This window comes from Anser cygnoides, chromosome 3, assembly GCF_040182565.1.
Source record: "Anser cygnoides isolate HZ-2024a breed goose chromosome 3, Taihu_goose_T2T_genome, whole genome shotgun sequence".
Classification (NCBI taxonomy): Eukaryota; Metazoa; Chordata; class Aves; order Anseriformes; family Anatidae; genus Anser; species Anser cygnoides.
In genome coordinates this window covers 29,200,707-29,216,820 of record NC_089875.1, presented here as the reverse complement: position 1 = coordinate 29,216,820, position 16,114 = coordinate 29,200,707, and the positions used below count along the sequence as shown (strand labels likewise).

At 37.6% G+C, this 16,114-nt stretch overlaps 1 long non-coding RNA gene across 1 annotated transcript in view; it reads left to right on the top strand.

The window, feature by feature from the left end:
• The first annotated feature begins 3,028 nt into the window (after nucleotides 1-3,028).
• The window catches only part of LOC136790360 (uncharacterized), a 53,627-nt gene continuing 40,541 nt past the window's right edge, over nucleotides 3,029-16,114 (top strand). Inside the window, exons 1-2 of the long non-coding RNA XR_010830167.1 lie at nucleotides 3,029-3,231; nucleotides 7,974-8,074. This is a non-coding gene — a long non-coding RNA (uncharacterized lncRNA). The remainder of the gene's footprint in view (nucleotides 3,232-7,973; nucleotides 8,075-16,114) is intronic.

The following is a 16,114-nucleotide window of genomic DNA, read 5'->3' as shown; positions in this document are numbered from 1 at the left end:
TACAGTTGGGAGTTATGCTAGCAATAAGTCCCCGCATGATGGTAATTGCAAACACTGAGCTGCCTCTCCATCTCTCTCTCTCTCCTTTGTTTTAGCCTCCCTGACCCAAAGGAAAAAAAAAAAAAATCTGTTCTCAGCTGTGGGTACATGTTTCTCTAACTGTTCAGTGAGAATTACCAATTGAGATATTCATCTGGTCAAAGCGAGCAAATTGGCAAATCCCCATACACCCTTGTCACGCGAGGGCTGAGCCGGCCAGGCGCACAGCGGGAGGCTGGTGGCTCCAGTCGTCCCTGCAAGCCCAGGACCCTGGCATGTCTGAGTGCATGAAGAAGGAAGTTGTTGTGCAACAGAGAGGACAGGGGAAATAATCTACTTGGACAGATTTTATGCTTTGCTCCAGAAAACTGACCAAAATTCTGATCTGTTTTTGAGAGAAAAAGCTCAAGATATTGCCATGGTAGCAATATTTTAGTTGCCTAAACTAGCTTACTGAGGACCCAAATGGCTTTATTTCCTTGAAATATTTCTAAACCTCAGGCAAAGTGAGTCACATCTAGCTCTCTCTCTCTCTCTCTCTCTTTTTTTTTTTTTTTGGTGGCAAATCTAATTCTCACTGCCTTCTGCCCCGCTGTGCCCGTTGCACTGTATCGCAATCTGATCCCTCGAGGCGCTGAGTGATTCTCTCAGCACCTTGCCATCAGCATCGCCTCTGTGCTCAGCCCTGTGTGGTGCTTTATGGATAAGGCCTTTGGTGTTTAAGTTCAAGAGTAGTACCATCATGTCACAGGACTGTTTACATATTGACATACTGTCCTGCTTTTGAGCATTTTGAGCAAAAATGCAGAGTGCCTGTGCACCTTTAGAAGCCCAAAATAGGATAAATATTTCTGACTAAATTTAAAATACTTATTATAAGCATGGTGATTATATTTTTATTTCCAACAGATTCAGCTATAGCAAAAATTTTATATTAGGTTAGGCAGTGTTATGCTTTAACTATCCTCTGTGTGTGTGTAGTAGATTTAAAGTATTTATTTTGGTATATGATCCAGAGATTTTGCCCTCTGCATCCCTTTCATTGTTGTGCTGAAGCCAAACAATGAAACTTGTTCTTTTAAAGCCACAATCTCCTTACTGTTATTTGGAACATAGATTTGTAATAGCTTAATAGAAGGACATCAGTTTCCTTAACAGTCACCTTTTTTTTTCTTCCTTTTTTTTCTTAGGCATTAAATGCGGCATTTTCCAATGAGAGATACTTTTGCAGAAGAACTTTTTGCCAGAAAATGACTGTTAAAACAAGGGGTTTTGTGTGCTTTTTGCTATTGTTTTGTTGTTGTTGTTGTTTCCCTATGCAAAAGCAACATTTGGTGGAAATGTTTACCAAGTCCAAGATGCCTTTTTTTTTTCTTTTTGAGAAAGACTATGTAATAGCAAATTCATATAACTTTATTACTGTAAATTAAACTGTCATTTGTGTGAGTTATTGCAAATATGCAATCTGAAGGTAAAAGCTTGTTTGGATTATTAGGTATACATGTATTTATACACTGTACTTTCAGTTCTCATTTTGGCAAATACAGGCTGGACAGTTAACCTAGATATTTCCAACCCTGGCACTGGGACACATTCCCCCCCTTATGGCAATAGCACATATGGAGTTTTACGAGTCTGCTCTGTCTCTTTATTAATGGGCTTCACCTTTTGCCTCAAGTAGCTGAGGATCTTGATTTTAAATCCAGGGTTTTCAGGTCCAGACCTTGTAGTCAGCCTAGCCAGAGGTGTTCTCATATGAGCCCAAAACCGGTAGCAGAAAAGCCAAGAATCATAGTTTTGTTCTTCAGTGTGGTAATTCTTCTTCCATCTTTACTGAATATCAGTATCTCTTTCTAGTTGTTGTGATAATTAGCGAATCTAAATTATTAACAAGCAGAATTTTTCTATTTCCCAGAGATTGCAGTGTATTTAAGTATATTTATATGGTGGAGAAGGTTTTGGTGTGTCATCTTCAAAAATATGGGCAAATGGATTTTCTTTGATCCAACAAAAACAGTCACAGAAAGAAAAGGATGCAAAATTCAGGGTGTTGCAAGTTCATTCTCAGAGCTAAGCTGTGGTCTCTTTATTTTACTATTGCCAAGAATTCACGCCAAGTGATTGAGGTTGACCACGTTTTATTACCTCTGTTTTTGCTATTCTACCTTAGTCCTGAGACAAGTGGGAAAATTGTGTCTGAAACTGTCTTTAAACTCTGGACTTCTATATTGTGCATCTTTAATGAATATTGGACATGTTCCACTACTGTGTGCTGCTGTCTGGACCTTAGCTTATTAGACACTGTTTTGAAATCCATAATTATAACCAGATTTGTGATAGGTGACATGCCTCGGTGTACAAAATTTTCTGTCATCCTTATTCATCTGCTTTTCTAGAGGAAATCAATGAATTCAAAACTAGTATTTAGATACTTTTAGTTTTACTTGTTTTGGCCTTCCCTACCCAAGGTGTGAAAAATGGCAATTTCTATATTTCTGGGAAATTAATTTTCAGGATTGACTTTGGGCCAGTAACCTGAAGTGCTAACATAGTCCATATGTCTGATTAGTGAAGGCTGACTGAAAAGTATGAAAGTTCTAGCGAAAGTCCATTTTTTCTGCTCCTTTTGGTAAATTGCAGGATTCCATTATACTGATGATAATCCATGGTTATTCGTGTCTGAACACTGATCCCCAGTGAAGCTGGGATGAAGGTAAAATGCATGGAATTTGTTCTCTATAGGTGCTGATTTCATGCTGAGCAAAAATGCAGTATTTAGAATTTGTTCTCCTGTATTATTTGTCATCGTTCTACCACTCTCTTAAGATTATAATTCCTGCTCAATATTTTCTTTTTAAATTACCTCTCATTTTAATACATGCTTTGTGTTTTCTTAAAATAAATGCTGTCATGCAGCTCTTCTACTTCCTTTATTGAGAAAACAGTAATACCCATATGATGGTGGAAAAAAAATTGAGAGGGAGGGAGAGACAGGGAAAGGAAACAGAAATCATAACCAAAAAGTTTGCACTGATTATTGAAATAGTCAGTGTTCCCTTGGGCTGTGGGGAAGGGAAAGGCACTTTTACAGTGTCTTGGAATATTTTTCTTCTGTACGATTCTGACTTTTCACTGTGTATTTATGCTACAGTGAGAGAGGGGAAGAAAAGAAAAAGAACTCAGAGTTTTACAGTAAGTTTCTTCATTATCTTTTTTAGCAACACTTGCTAGTAACAAGTCCTAGGGAATATTAATATTAAGGTTTATAAAACTGTGCTTCTTGATATTCCTGTGTAAAATTATTTAACAAGAACATCATATTAATACTAATGGTTTCTTCTTCTCTGCAAAAAATTCGTATTTTAAAATGTGCGTAATGTCAGAATGACACTTTTCAATGTAGAATTATTACCCTATTTAGTACTGTGTTATTACTAGCGGGAAATATTTATGGATTTGTAGAAGGCTTCAGTAAGCCTTGAGTCCAGTTTTCAGGGAGGTGTTTAAATGTAGAAAACAGACAAAAAATACAGTGAAAAACTTCAGGGATTAGCTTCTGCACAGTCAGGAGAGACTTCATGCAAGCATGGAGCATTTTCCTAAGTTATTGACAGAGAACTGCAATATTTTAAGAAATTCTGCCTGTCAGAGACTGCTTTTTTCTTTCTGAGCAGACCCACGCTCAAATTTAACTGAAATCAATCTTAGGAATCCCATTTATTTCAAACGACTTTGGGTCTTCTGAGGACAAAGCACTGGCAAAAATTGTTTCATATTTCAAAGCAAACAAAGGGGAGATGCTGTTGTGGCTGTGGAGGTGAGTTATGGACAGCCTGCCTAAGAGAATCAGGTCCCAGGATAGAGAGGGAAAGGGCAGGGCAGCTTTTTTGTCTGCGGCAAGGTAGTGGGTACTGTTTGAAAAATTGACTGCATTTCCCTGACAGACTAAAAAATATGCCATAAAATGTTGTTCAATATTAAAGTATAAGTAGCAGTAATTTACTGAGCTCCCTTTACAAAAAAAAAAAAAAAAATTGCAAAGGCTTCCCCGTACAACTGCCAGAGGACTACCTGAATTTGCAATAGTAACATATTTCTACTCTAAAACTGCTACCAATCTTCTGAATACAAGCAATAACTACATATGGACATGTTTAACAAATCAGAAAGAAAAGATTGATTGCTGGCAAATGTTTTGTCTCCAATTATTTTCTCCATAAAAGCTAGAATTCCAGATAAACAGAGTAACCAAATCCCACTGGTTTATCTGTAAGAATACACTGATTTAGAAATGCTATTAAAACTGCTTATTTGAAAATCACCTAACAGTGAAGACTGAAAACAACAGTCTTTTCATATTGGTCTGCTTTAGGGTCACATTTCAACATTTCGTAGCAGAGTGCCTTTGTGAGTAAAATATTTAGCGCTGCTTCCATTAGAACTCTGCATTTTAGCTCTATTTCTTTTATCCTCTTTCTTATTAAACGAACCTGATTTTTCATGCCGACAATGCACAAGATGTATTTCTCATGTCCAGTATGTATGGCACTTGCTAAATCAGCTCCTGACACACCAGCTAATTTTAACGGGGGAGGCTAAGAGATACACCATTAGTTATTATTTCTAATGTGTTTCTTAATATGAAACTTGTCATTTTCAGCTGTGATGCTGACTCAGCAGTAGGTTTATTTCCAGAATTACTAAAATAACTTTCCTCACAGAGTAACAAGGGACCCATGATTCACTGGTAGAGAACAGTGAAACAGAAGGAGGCCTTTTTCCATCTTCTAATATTAAAAAATAAACTGGTAAGAGTTCATAAAACCGTCCTGGGGAACTTCTAGGATACAAAAAAAAAGTGGCAGTAGATCTCATATTTCACAGATGGATTGAACATAACCATATTTTATTTTGGGTTCCATCTTAAATATATATCTTGCATTATTTTACACATTTAACCAATGTTGCAAAACAAGATTTAGAGGGATCACTTTTTATTTGCTTATACCTACTTCACATATGTCAGAATCAATCACTTATTTAGACAGATGTTTTCTTACTCATACACTGCAGTAAAGTGACATTTTGTACATGTAAACTTTCTTTTGGTTCACAGCATTTAATGACTGCTCTTTCCCATCCCCAGGTTTTTGGGAATATTCAGGTGATAAATACATGATTCAGAAATTGAGAGTGTTCTGTTTTACAAAATACTTGAAAGCCATTTAATTCCAAAGGGGGGCTTTTTTTTCTTCAGGTATTTTTTCAGTTTATTATTATTATTATTATTATTATTTATTAATATTTTTTTCTGAAAAAGAAGTGCCTTCCTTTCCATCAGTATTAATAATGTTTTAAGAAATGTCTGTTACTCCTCAGCTAATAAATCAGCATAAGGCTTTTGCTAAGAGAATTATATATTGATATGTTTGTGTGTGGGCTTGAACAGGTATATGCATATATACACAAAGACTGCATGTATAAAATGCCCAAATTTGTAAGCACTGATAAAGGAATTAAGATTCTGTGTTTTCTGTTGTCATGAATCTCAGCTAACATTAACCACAATACCTTTTCTGAGCACCCCAAGTCATTTTTAAACCAGGGAGAAAGATGGAAAGAAAATCTCTCTTTTAAAGGGAGTAAGATCCTATGGAATATCTCCACCAGTAAATTTTCATAAAAAGACATAAACTACTATTCCAAGCTGGAGAAAGGTGATAAAAGATTGCCACCACTTATCACCACTTCTAGATAAGGCCAGCCAGCATTTCTCCCAAATGATTCCTAAGCTGCACTAATGGCTTAGCTCCTTCCTCTACGTCCATTTTAAAGCTATCGGAGCTCTTTGGCATCTATGGCAAGGAGCACCGGGGACACGTGTGTAACTTGAGAGAGGATTGGAGTGAGGGGTCAGACTTCATGGTTTCGGCCTTTCCTCTTAGACCCTGCACAATGCATGGCTGTGAATTCATACCAAGGAGGTGTCTGCTCTTTGGGCTGCCCAGTTAAGCATGGACACGAAGTCCCTTTGCTACGTGGAATATCAGCAAGACACAGGTGGTCCTTGTCATGCTGTCCTCCAGCTGTCTTGCTGGTTGGAGACTGCAGCTGGAGACAGAAGCTGATGCTACGAGAGAAAACTCACTGATAAATGCCAAGCTTTATAATACGCTCTTATTTGCCTTCCCTTCTTCCTGATTCCTCACAGCTTGCTGCTCTTCTTGTGTTCTGAGTATTCCTGAACATCCAAATATGTCTCACAACAAATGTTTCTTAACATTTACAGAGAGCACCCTACCTTTCTGGTAAATATAGACTTACTACTAATAATCAAAACTTTGGACTTTTAAGACATTTTTGTTGGTAGATATGAAAATGCTCTATTTCAGGAGAGCAAAAAAAGCAGTTGTTCAGGCTTAAACATCCTTCCTATCTGTGCTATTCCCCTTACTGCTTCTGTGCTCTCTATTGTCTAGTGGTGAATGCCATCCCAAACTGAAGGCCTGGTGTCCCATAGTGAAACTCTTCAAGCAATTTGCCCAAGCTACCCTATGCCTTGTCTTAGCCTGCTTTCATAACCCTACATAGCACCACTTAGCTGGAATATTACCAAATTTAGTAGCTGAGGCCCTTGCAATCAGAAAAGACCATTAGACTTCTACAGACATTTTCCCATCCAGAACAAAATGCAGTACCCAGTTTGGACTCAGCCATCCCACAGAGACAACATGCTTCAGGCTCTTCTCGTCCTTCAAACTGTTTAATAGAATTAAGTCCAAACCTTAATGTCTTTAGAAGAAAAAGCAAGGGTATTATATCTTGAATATTAAGGAGATGTCAGAGCTAAGGGTGGACATACATCTTCACAGACGTTCTCTATAGTGTGTTTATGTTTTCCCTGCCCAAAGCAGCAGACCATCGCTGGTGCATCTTCTCTAGGAAAGGATATTTTCTTCACTTGTGTTAACAAACTACTGGAGTCAGGACACTCTGTAACCCTCATACTTATTCATGACAAGTTAACAACAATGGAGTAATCAAGCATGGGTTTTGATGTCTAATTTCAGCAAATATTTCAAACCACCTTCACAATTAGAACTTGGACTCATGTTAATTGACTTAAGGTAGCTGAATAAATTGAGAAGCACGTGTTGCCAATGCACAGAAGACAATGGGGTCACAGCCCAGGCAGGTATAGCAGTTTAAGAAGTGATTAGCCACTAGCTGATCACTTTTAGTAACCAGACACAAAGAGAAAATGGTTATCACAGTGTAGACTCCCCTCTATGGCTATTTACGTCAGATATAAAGTACTCAGAGCTAGTGTACGGTGCCCACATTGAGGAAAGCAATAGCACAGACATAATTTTGTTCACATGACTAATTTGTAATCAGCGCTATTTATTTTATTTAGGTGAGTGATGTTAATGACTCCTCACCATTGAAGAGTAAGGGTTCAAATTTGGTTTTACCACCAGCATATTAGGTGATGAAGGCAAAACATTTAATCCTGATGTAGTTTTGTCTGTATGAATATGCTTTCCTACTCCAATGTTACATTTTATTTATTAAGCTTACAAAGTTTCAGTGGCAGAACAGGGTCTTATTGTGCATATGCATAAAAGAAAGTGTTCAGAATTGTGGCAGATACTACTACAATCAGAAAAAAAATGTGTCAGTGTGCCCTTTCCTTGCATGTTTATCAGCTGCATACTTTACACACAGAAGTTTTTATGTTATATATTTGCACAGTGTTTTTCTCTGTCAGATTATCATTTTGGCAGTCAATTGTTTATACGCTTAATATATTAATAGAGGTTCAGAAAGAAACCACTTAGATATGTTCACTGTTATCCCAGGATATTGTATTCATTTTCTAATAAGTGTCTCTAGTGCACTGGGAACCCTAATCAATGTAAATATTGTTTAAGATGAACATTGCAGTGGGCATACCATGGAGCCAGACCACCAGCAGAGCATTAAACAAGGACAGATGTGAATGCCAGGATAAAAATGAAGACATTCCTGAAGTGTAAGTATGTTACTTATAATATATCTGTTTATAGGAAATGGCCATGAAAAAAAAAAAATCTTCTGGAAAATAAGAATGCCAAATAAAGTCATTATGCTGAGATACTGCAGTTGTATGTTTGCTATAAGAGCTAACAAAGTGCATGATATTTTGGTATCTTGAATAATTAAGGTCTTAGAAACTTAATCTTGTATGAATGGTGTTATTAACTTCACAAAGATTTAATCACTTTGGAGATTATCTGTGCAGGAACAAAATGCATTTTTTAATTTTATATACAATGTTTTCTGTCAGAGATAGAATCTTTTATAAGATTGGGGGATCTAATTAGGAAAACAGACAAATAGGCTTAGGTTGTCTCACAAGCCATTCTTCAGTTATGAAGTAGAAGTTATGATCTTCAGAGCTAAACCTCTTCTGGTTCTAATCATTTCTAAAGATCATCTGATTCCTACCTCTTGCTCAATGGATTTGCTTTGATTAATTCACTAGCTGCCAATTTTCATGAGCAACCATACAGCATGTTTTTTTACTGATATTTACACACTAGTTTGCTCCTTGCTGGCTTTGTAGTCAGACTGCTTTCTATGCTGCCCTTATCCGGAGATTATGGGTGACATTTGCAAAGGATTTGGAGCCTGCATCACACTGACTATTAATGGTATTTGTACATTTACTGCCTGAGCTGGCAACAGCACAGTCTGAGCCGTACGGGGTAGGCAGGAAGAGTGGTGCCCTCTGGGGTGGGCAAGCAGGGATGGGGATATCCTCTGGGGGAGAGCAGTGCCAGGGAGGGAAGTCTCCCAGGTGAATTGGGAAGGGAACATATCAAGTGATGGATAACCAGCACTGGGGTGCCCTAGAAATAGAACCCAATACTGTTCAGGGGATGCTCAGGAGGACATGATCTCAGAGGTTCTCATACGTCTCAGACAGATTTTCAGAGTGCTGTCCCCAGCAAAACCCAGAGCCAAAGGTCTCAGCCCCTAGCAGATCACCAAGAGCTGAAGCAGCTACTTGCTGGGAGTCCCCAGCGCTGAGCTCTTAGAAGTCCAAAAGCTGTAGCTTTGACCTATATATCTGCGAATGCAACAGGTTAATTTAAGCAAGACACAATGTTTGATGGCTGGGTGGATATCAGGTTGTCATTACTGCAGAGTTCTTGGTCAGACCCTGATTTAGCTTCAATATTGATTTCTCAAATAGTAATGGTAGAGAAGCTGTTGGAATTAGCCTATTAGATTACTGTCTGAGCCAACACTGATTTCAAACCGAGGTGATTAAACAGCACAGTTTGGGATGGGTCAGCAGAATTTATTGTTTATTGTTTTCTATTTTATAGCAAAATCAGCTATGATAGCAGTGTTCTAAAATGCGATTAGCACAAATACTATTGTTGTTTGACATGGCATATCAGATGTAATGATTTCCATCCCAGTTCTACAGCTTTGCTTTCTTACATTCATGATTGCATAATTGAAAGCAGCAGCTTTATCTTTCCTCTGCCTTTGGTGGAAGTCATTCAATAAATAGTACCAATTACACTACAGCTTAGAAATGGTCTGATGTAAAAGGCACTGCATTTACTAGCCCTCATTCAATGCAAGAATACTCTGTACTGAACCAAGACATTACATTTGCTTTTAAGAAAACAACTGGAAGTATGCAGAGTGCGTGTCAATATTGAAAGCACCATGTAGACTGCAGAAAAATCACTTAATGCCTGAGTTATCCTGTATTCTGTATCACCCTGCTGGGTGGTTATTCATGTCAAGTATAGGGTTTAATATTAAGAGCAGTCACTGCACTAAAAGGAAAAATATGTTTACTGCCATCAGAACTTATTTTGCATTTGCCCAAAAGCCTACTCTTACAAGCATGGGTTGTTTTGCCAGAATTTAGGGAAAGCAGGATTGAACCCTAAAAATGACTTGCTGTTAGAAAAATATCCCCATTTCCTCAAAAACACATACTTATGATTGACCATATGCATGCGAGTATTTCCATGACTACAGAAGATATTGATTGGTCCCAGTGGGACTGCTCATGTGTATAAACGCTTGAAGGATCAGGTTCTAATTTTGCTCAATATCAGAGCTAATTGCTGTAGATACTATTGACAAAAACTGGAGGTTGTCTCTTAGCATGGTAGCTGAGGATGTTCCATGAAGTTTTTTCATGAGGTGATTTATTACACATTCACTTTTTTAAAACAGTCCAAATGCAGTCAGTAACTATTTATACAATTAAATTTAACAACTATGAAATATGTGTTATGGTGCCAGTTTGAAACATATTCCTAATAGCTAGTTTTATATATGATGGACCACCAGGAAGCTGTCATCAGAATAATACCATGCCTTTTATGCATTCTCTACATTTCTTTTTAGTTAATAGACTGTTTAATAATACTCTAGTCAAAACTGAACAATAGAGATTAATGATTTGATGTAAGAATACTTCAAGGTAAAAACTAAATGTGTATAAATTTCCAGTTGGTGATACACTGTGAAAAGCTCTCAAGCATGTAACAAAAAGTTCAAGAACTGTTTTAGAAAAGCACCATATATAGAGAAGGTGTGAAGGGTGTATGTTGTGAAGTATATCACCATGAAAGCTTTTTCTTTCCGTGGGAAAGGTACTATAGACACACACACAAAAAAAAATGTTTCTTTCGGGGAACACCTCAGAGATTAAAAAGAGACCAAAAAGTGACCTAACCAGAAAACAAGAAATGTGGTGAGAAGGAGAAGAGAAAAAGGAGAAGATATGTTTCACTTTTTTTTTTTCTCAGTTAATCTTGCACATGAAAATTTCTCTGTTGCAGACACTGCATGACACAGCAATGTCATATTTTTCTTTCATGCTCTTGATTTACTGGGCTCATAAAATGTAAGACCAGAAGCTATTCTTAATATGGACTCATTCTACCACTAACACATGCAGGCTGCTTTTTGTCTTCTTGTCAATGCACAAGAGCCTCACTCAGTCCATTTGTAAAACAGTATAAATGCTGCCTGCAAAAGGGAAAAACAATTGTATAAAAGGCTGAAACATCGATTCCTGGATTAACAGCTCTCAGCTTGTGTTTGTTTTCCTCGGGGTGATCCCCTGAAAATGCATTTGGAAGAAAGCAATGGGGGAAACAGAGAAAGTCCGTTTTGAAAGCACCATTGCGTAGGTTGGTAGACAGTTCCACCTCCCGCCAAATCACCAGTGCTGCCGTTTTCAGCATCAGCCAAAGCTCTCCTCCATGTCCAACAGAGCTGGCCAGATATGTGCTAACAGTGCAGGCACAATTCTGCTGCCCTGGCTTCTCCCCACTGGTACACAGCAGCCCTGAGGACCACTGCCTATGCCCAGAGTGCCCAGAGATATTTTCCCCAAAAGAGCTGAGCAAAAACCCTTGCTATTGAATTATCAGCAAAACACCACTGAATTCAACAAGAATGGGAACGGGAATGGGAACAGGAATGGGAACAGTCTTTACCATGGCTATTGGCTTTGCAGCCACTTCCAGTAGGCAGCACAGGTCCTTCTGGCAGCAGAAGCCAGCTGATACGCTAAACTATGCTAAAGTAGTGTTTAGAGAAATAGTAATTACTAACATCCTCTCCCAGTCAAGCCGACACTAACCAGGCCTACTGCTAGGTGTGTGTATATACATACTCACACTCAATAGATAAATAGATATGTGCATATACCCCAGGAAAAATATCTCTCGGTAAGGTGACTAGGTCTTACTTTAAATCAAGTACTTGACACTAATAAAAACAATGTATTCGGCCATAAGATGTTGCATACTGACTGGCTGCAGGGTAAGTCGGTATTAAATAAGTCTTTATTTTCTGTTTTCTCTGTTGTTTGTTCTATATCATAAGTATTCTTTGCATCTTTCCAATCATTTGTAAACAGACCCTTAAAAATGTAAGCTTATTATATTCTTTGCTTGAAATGAATACAATAGAAGGAAATAGAGTGGAATTTTGGCAAGAATTGCATGCATTCATGTTCTGTGGTTTTAAAATGACCCAAAATGCTGACAATTTTACTTGAAGACTATATATCATTACTTCCTCCCTTCTCATAAGGGATTTTACTATGCAAACTGTTTTGTCTGATTTTTTGTAAAGAATTACTTGTAGGAGATAAAATTGTCAAAGATATCCACGTGACTTGGGAGATTACCAAACTGATTAAGTTGCCAAAGTACCTTTGTCAGAGGGACAAAGTCATGTAAATTATTTTGATGTTTTGAAAATTTTATCTTATGCACTTACCCAATAAATTTCCCTATGATTTTAGAAAGGCTATAAATCAAATCAGCAGCTTATTTACAATAAATGTCTATGTATAAAAAAAATACTGTTTGATGATCTGATGCAGCAGTCAAATGTTAATTAGGAAGAAAATTCTTACTAGGCCATCTCATTGCCTGAAGCTGTTTGTTGCTATTCTTCCTAGTGGAAAGTCAAGTACTGGAAGTTAATATAAACTGTGCACAAACAAAAGTGTTGATAGCTAACTTAAAGATGCCATAAATAGAATTATGTACGTAACATTTCTTTCTGGCTGCATTTGTTAGAGTATTGCTTTCTGTAGAGGAAAAACAGTGAATGATTTTACAAGAACAGAGTTAATTTTAAAAACATATCTGCATGAAAATATTTGTTTTTCTGTGGGGTTGATTTTGCTTTCACTAGGTAGTCAATCCTGCAAGATGCTGAACAGCCAGTCCCCATTTCAGCACAATGGTTAAATGCACATTTAACTTTAATCCTATCGGTTTTACTGAAATCACAAATTTACTGATGTTAGAAAGAAAATTCAGCAGAGCTGTATTTTAGAAGCAAGAAACTCAGTGTTCATTGCAATTTACTCAGAGGAGAGTAAGTGCCCTGCTTTACAGTTAGCATCTGAGTTAATTCCAGTCAAAAAGAACTAAAGAATAGTATTGTCCTCCTGTCTTTCATTGCATGTTTCTTTGCATTTCTAATACAACATTTAGGGCCTAATTTTGCAAATATTTTTCTACATGAGTAATTCTCCTCCTCTGATAAATACTATTGAATTCACTAGGGCTATATTCAAAAGCAGAGTTACTTATCTGGGCAAATGTATGCAAGACAAGGCTGTTAGGCAGCTCCCCATGACAATAGAGAAGAGAAAAATATGCTTGTGGGACTAAGGCCTGGAGGATTGGGCCCATAGCCAGTGACATTATAATATTTTTTTTTAATAACAAGGAAAACCCACGCATGAGTGAAACCATATGGAAAACTGAGTTAAGGTGAGGAGGTTTTAAATAATGCTTATTTATCATTTTGAAAGAAAAAAAAAGTTCTGTTCCTGCCTATTGCATTTAATACTTTAAATGTAGGGACTGATTCTGTGGCCAAAATTCCTCTCCTTGTCAGGGGGGAAATTATCTGCCAGACTGCCACAGGATCAGGCCCTGAAAAGTCATTGCAAGCTTATTGGCAAAGCTTGCTCACTTCCACCTCCTTATTTTCTGTTTTTCCTATATCTGTACAGGAAGAATATGAAAAGTTAAGCTAAAATACATTAACTAATATTGGTTTATTAATTGGAGAATTTAACTTATCCCTCTAGCTGTTCATCTGAAATTAATTAAGTGTGTAGAATTACAAGGTGGGTGTACCACAGGCAGCAGTCCAGGCTCAGGTTAATCAAAAGAGCACATGTTGAATGCATACAATTTAGTTAAGGTTAATCCAGTGAAGATGATCCCTCGCTGGTCCTAATTACTCTAGGTGATAGATTGTGGAATGAGAAAATAGGAAGGAAGGGAAATTTTGTCCTGCTGGTCTACCAGGATTTTCTAATTAAATTTAGCAGGCTATGCACAAGAGCAAATAGTTTCAATTTAAAGAGAAGACCACACTGCAAGGGTGCTTATCTGACATGAATGTAAGGAGCTTTGAACTAAAATAACTAGGTACCATAAAGTAAAAATAGAAAAGTTAAAGCTGGCCATTGTGCCTTTATGTGCTTTCACACATCATGTTTCTGCGAGCTTCAGACTGTAGCTGTTGTGTTGGAATTGTGATGCTGCTTTTTATTGCTTGAGTAAAGGCAATGGCACATTAAAACAGGCCTACTCTGTTATTTCATTACCCTCACTGAAAGACCAAGTATCAGTATGACAAAGCTAATTTGCCATAGAAATATATTGGTGTTGTGTTAGCTAAAGCCTTTTCGTTTAATCTTGTTTCATTATGTCAATCCAAGAGAAAACAAAGGTGTTCCTAGGACCATTTGATTGCATGTTCTATGTTCATTACATCATTAATTTGTGTCGTGTTTTTTTTTTTTTCCTACCATATTTGTCCTTTTTTTTTCAGCTTTGAAGGAACCTAATGAAAAGTTTTTTTTTCTTTGTTTGTTTATGTGTCTTGATTTTTTTTCCAGGCATATACATGTAAAAGTTGTCAAATAATTTGCCCTATTTTTCAGGTTAGTGATATATTTCTGCTCAAGTGGAGGTATCTGTTTCTGATTTATTAACATTTGATCCCCTAGTTTCCTGCCATTGATCAAGACTAATACTCAGCTCAGCTGATGAGTTTTATATGAAATCTGATATTGCAGGAAAAGAGAAAAGTTAGTACCATTTTTAATATTTTTCTATTTCAAGTTTTCCAAGAGCATGAAGTGCACACATAACGCCTGACAATATTGGGCAGTATTTATTCTTACCGGGTTTCCCTGGGATAAAAATTTTTGGAAGTAAAACAAGTATTTATCAATAGAACAGATGTTTGCTCGGTGTCATTCACATCCTGTAAACTGTATATACATTTACACCCTACCGCCAAAACATGGTTTCACCCTACTACTGACCGTCTGTCTGCCATTCAATCTCTAGTTAAGTCACGGTCAATAAGGTCAACTCTTTGGCAACATCTGTATTTGATCAGTTCACACAAAATAGGAGCCTTCCTAATGCCTGACTACCCTGAAGTATTTTAAGAGGCAGCGTATTACAATAGTTGATTCACCACTGCTGTAGACTCCGCACTTGGAAGATTTTGCCTCCTCTGTGGAACTGAAATGTGAAGATTAAAATCCTTTCTAGCAAAATAAATCTCTGAAATGAGTGGGTTTAGAAGTCACGTAGTTTCTAGACTGACAAGAAGCATTTAGCAGTTTCTCTCCCTGGGTCCCTTGGCGTAGGGATTTGGATTTGTGATATTTTATATTTTAACCCTGTTCTGCACAAGGATTATGTTTAAAGCTCATTTAGGTTGTTGCAGAGATGAGAAATAAACATGGAGAAAAAAATATATCCATAATTTTATTTCAAAAAACACCAGTGAGTATTAATACAGCAAATGGTATCTTCTAGATATTTCCACATTCTGTACAGGCAACAATTTCAACAAGTCAGTGTACTTTTCTTCAAATGAGTGAATATAAATTCTTCCTTCAAAGAAAGCAAAATATGCTGGGTGGAGTCCCAGCACTGCTGAAACTGGGAGGGACAGGATGTGACCACTGTGTTGTTTCAACTTTGGGAGCTACTTTAAAACACAGCATTACAGCTGTGATTCTAGGCACGATCCTGCTGGTGCCACTTCACTGACTTTCTTGGGTTTAGAGCAAATGAGAATAAAATCTGACTTCTCAGAATGGGGCTGTGGGACTGTTATTACTATTATTATTATTTTGTTTGTTTTATTGTTTTTGGGGGGGGGGGGGGAAGCATTTTATTCTTGAGAAACTCAAATGACCAAAAAAACAGTGGCCTCTGATGCTGTTATGTTTCTACACTACTATATCTGGTGTTGCCAGCAGATGATCATACGTTAATAAATAAGGCTGCCGGTACTCTGATTATACTGCTGGTCATCCTCGTTACGTTCAACACCGAGGAAAGCCTGACATGGTTTCTAGCTGCTGGCTGTTGCAAAATGGGCAGGGCAGCAAGAGCACAGCAGTGTCCTGAAGCCAGCCCTGGGGTTTAAAAGGTCCTTATGATAGGACCAGGCTGAGCAGTGCCATGGGCAAGGGGTCAGC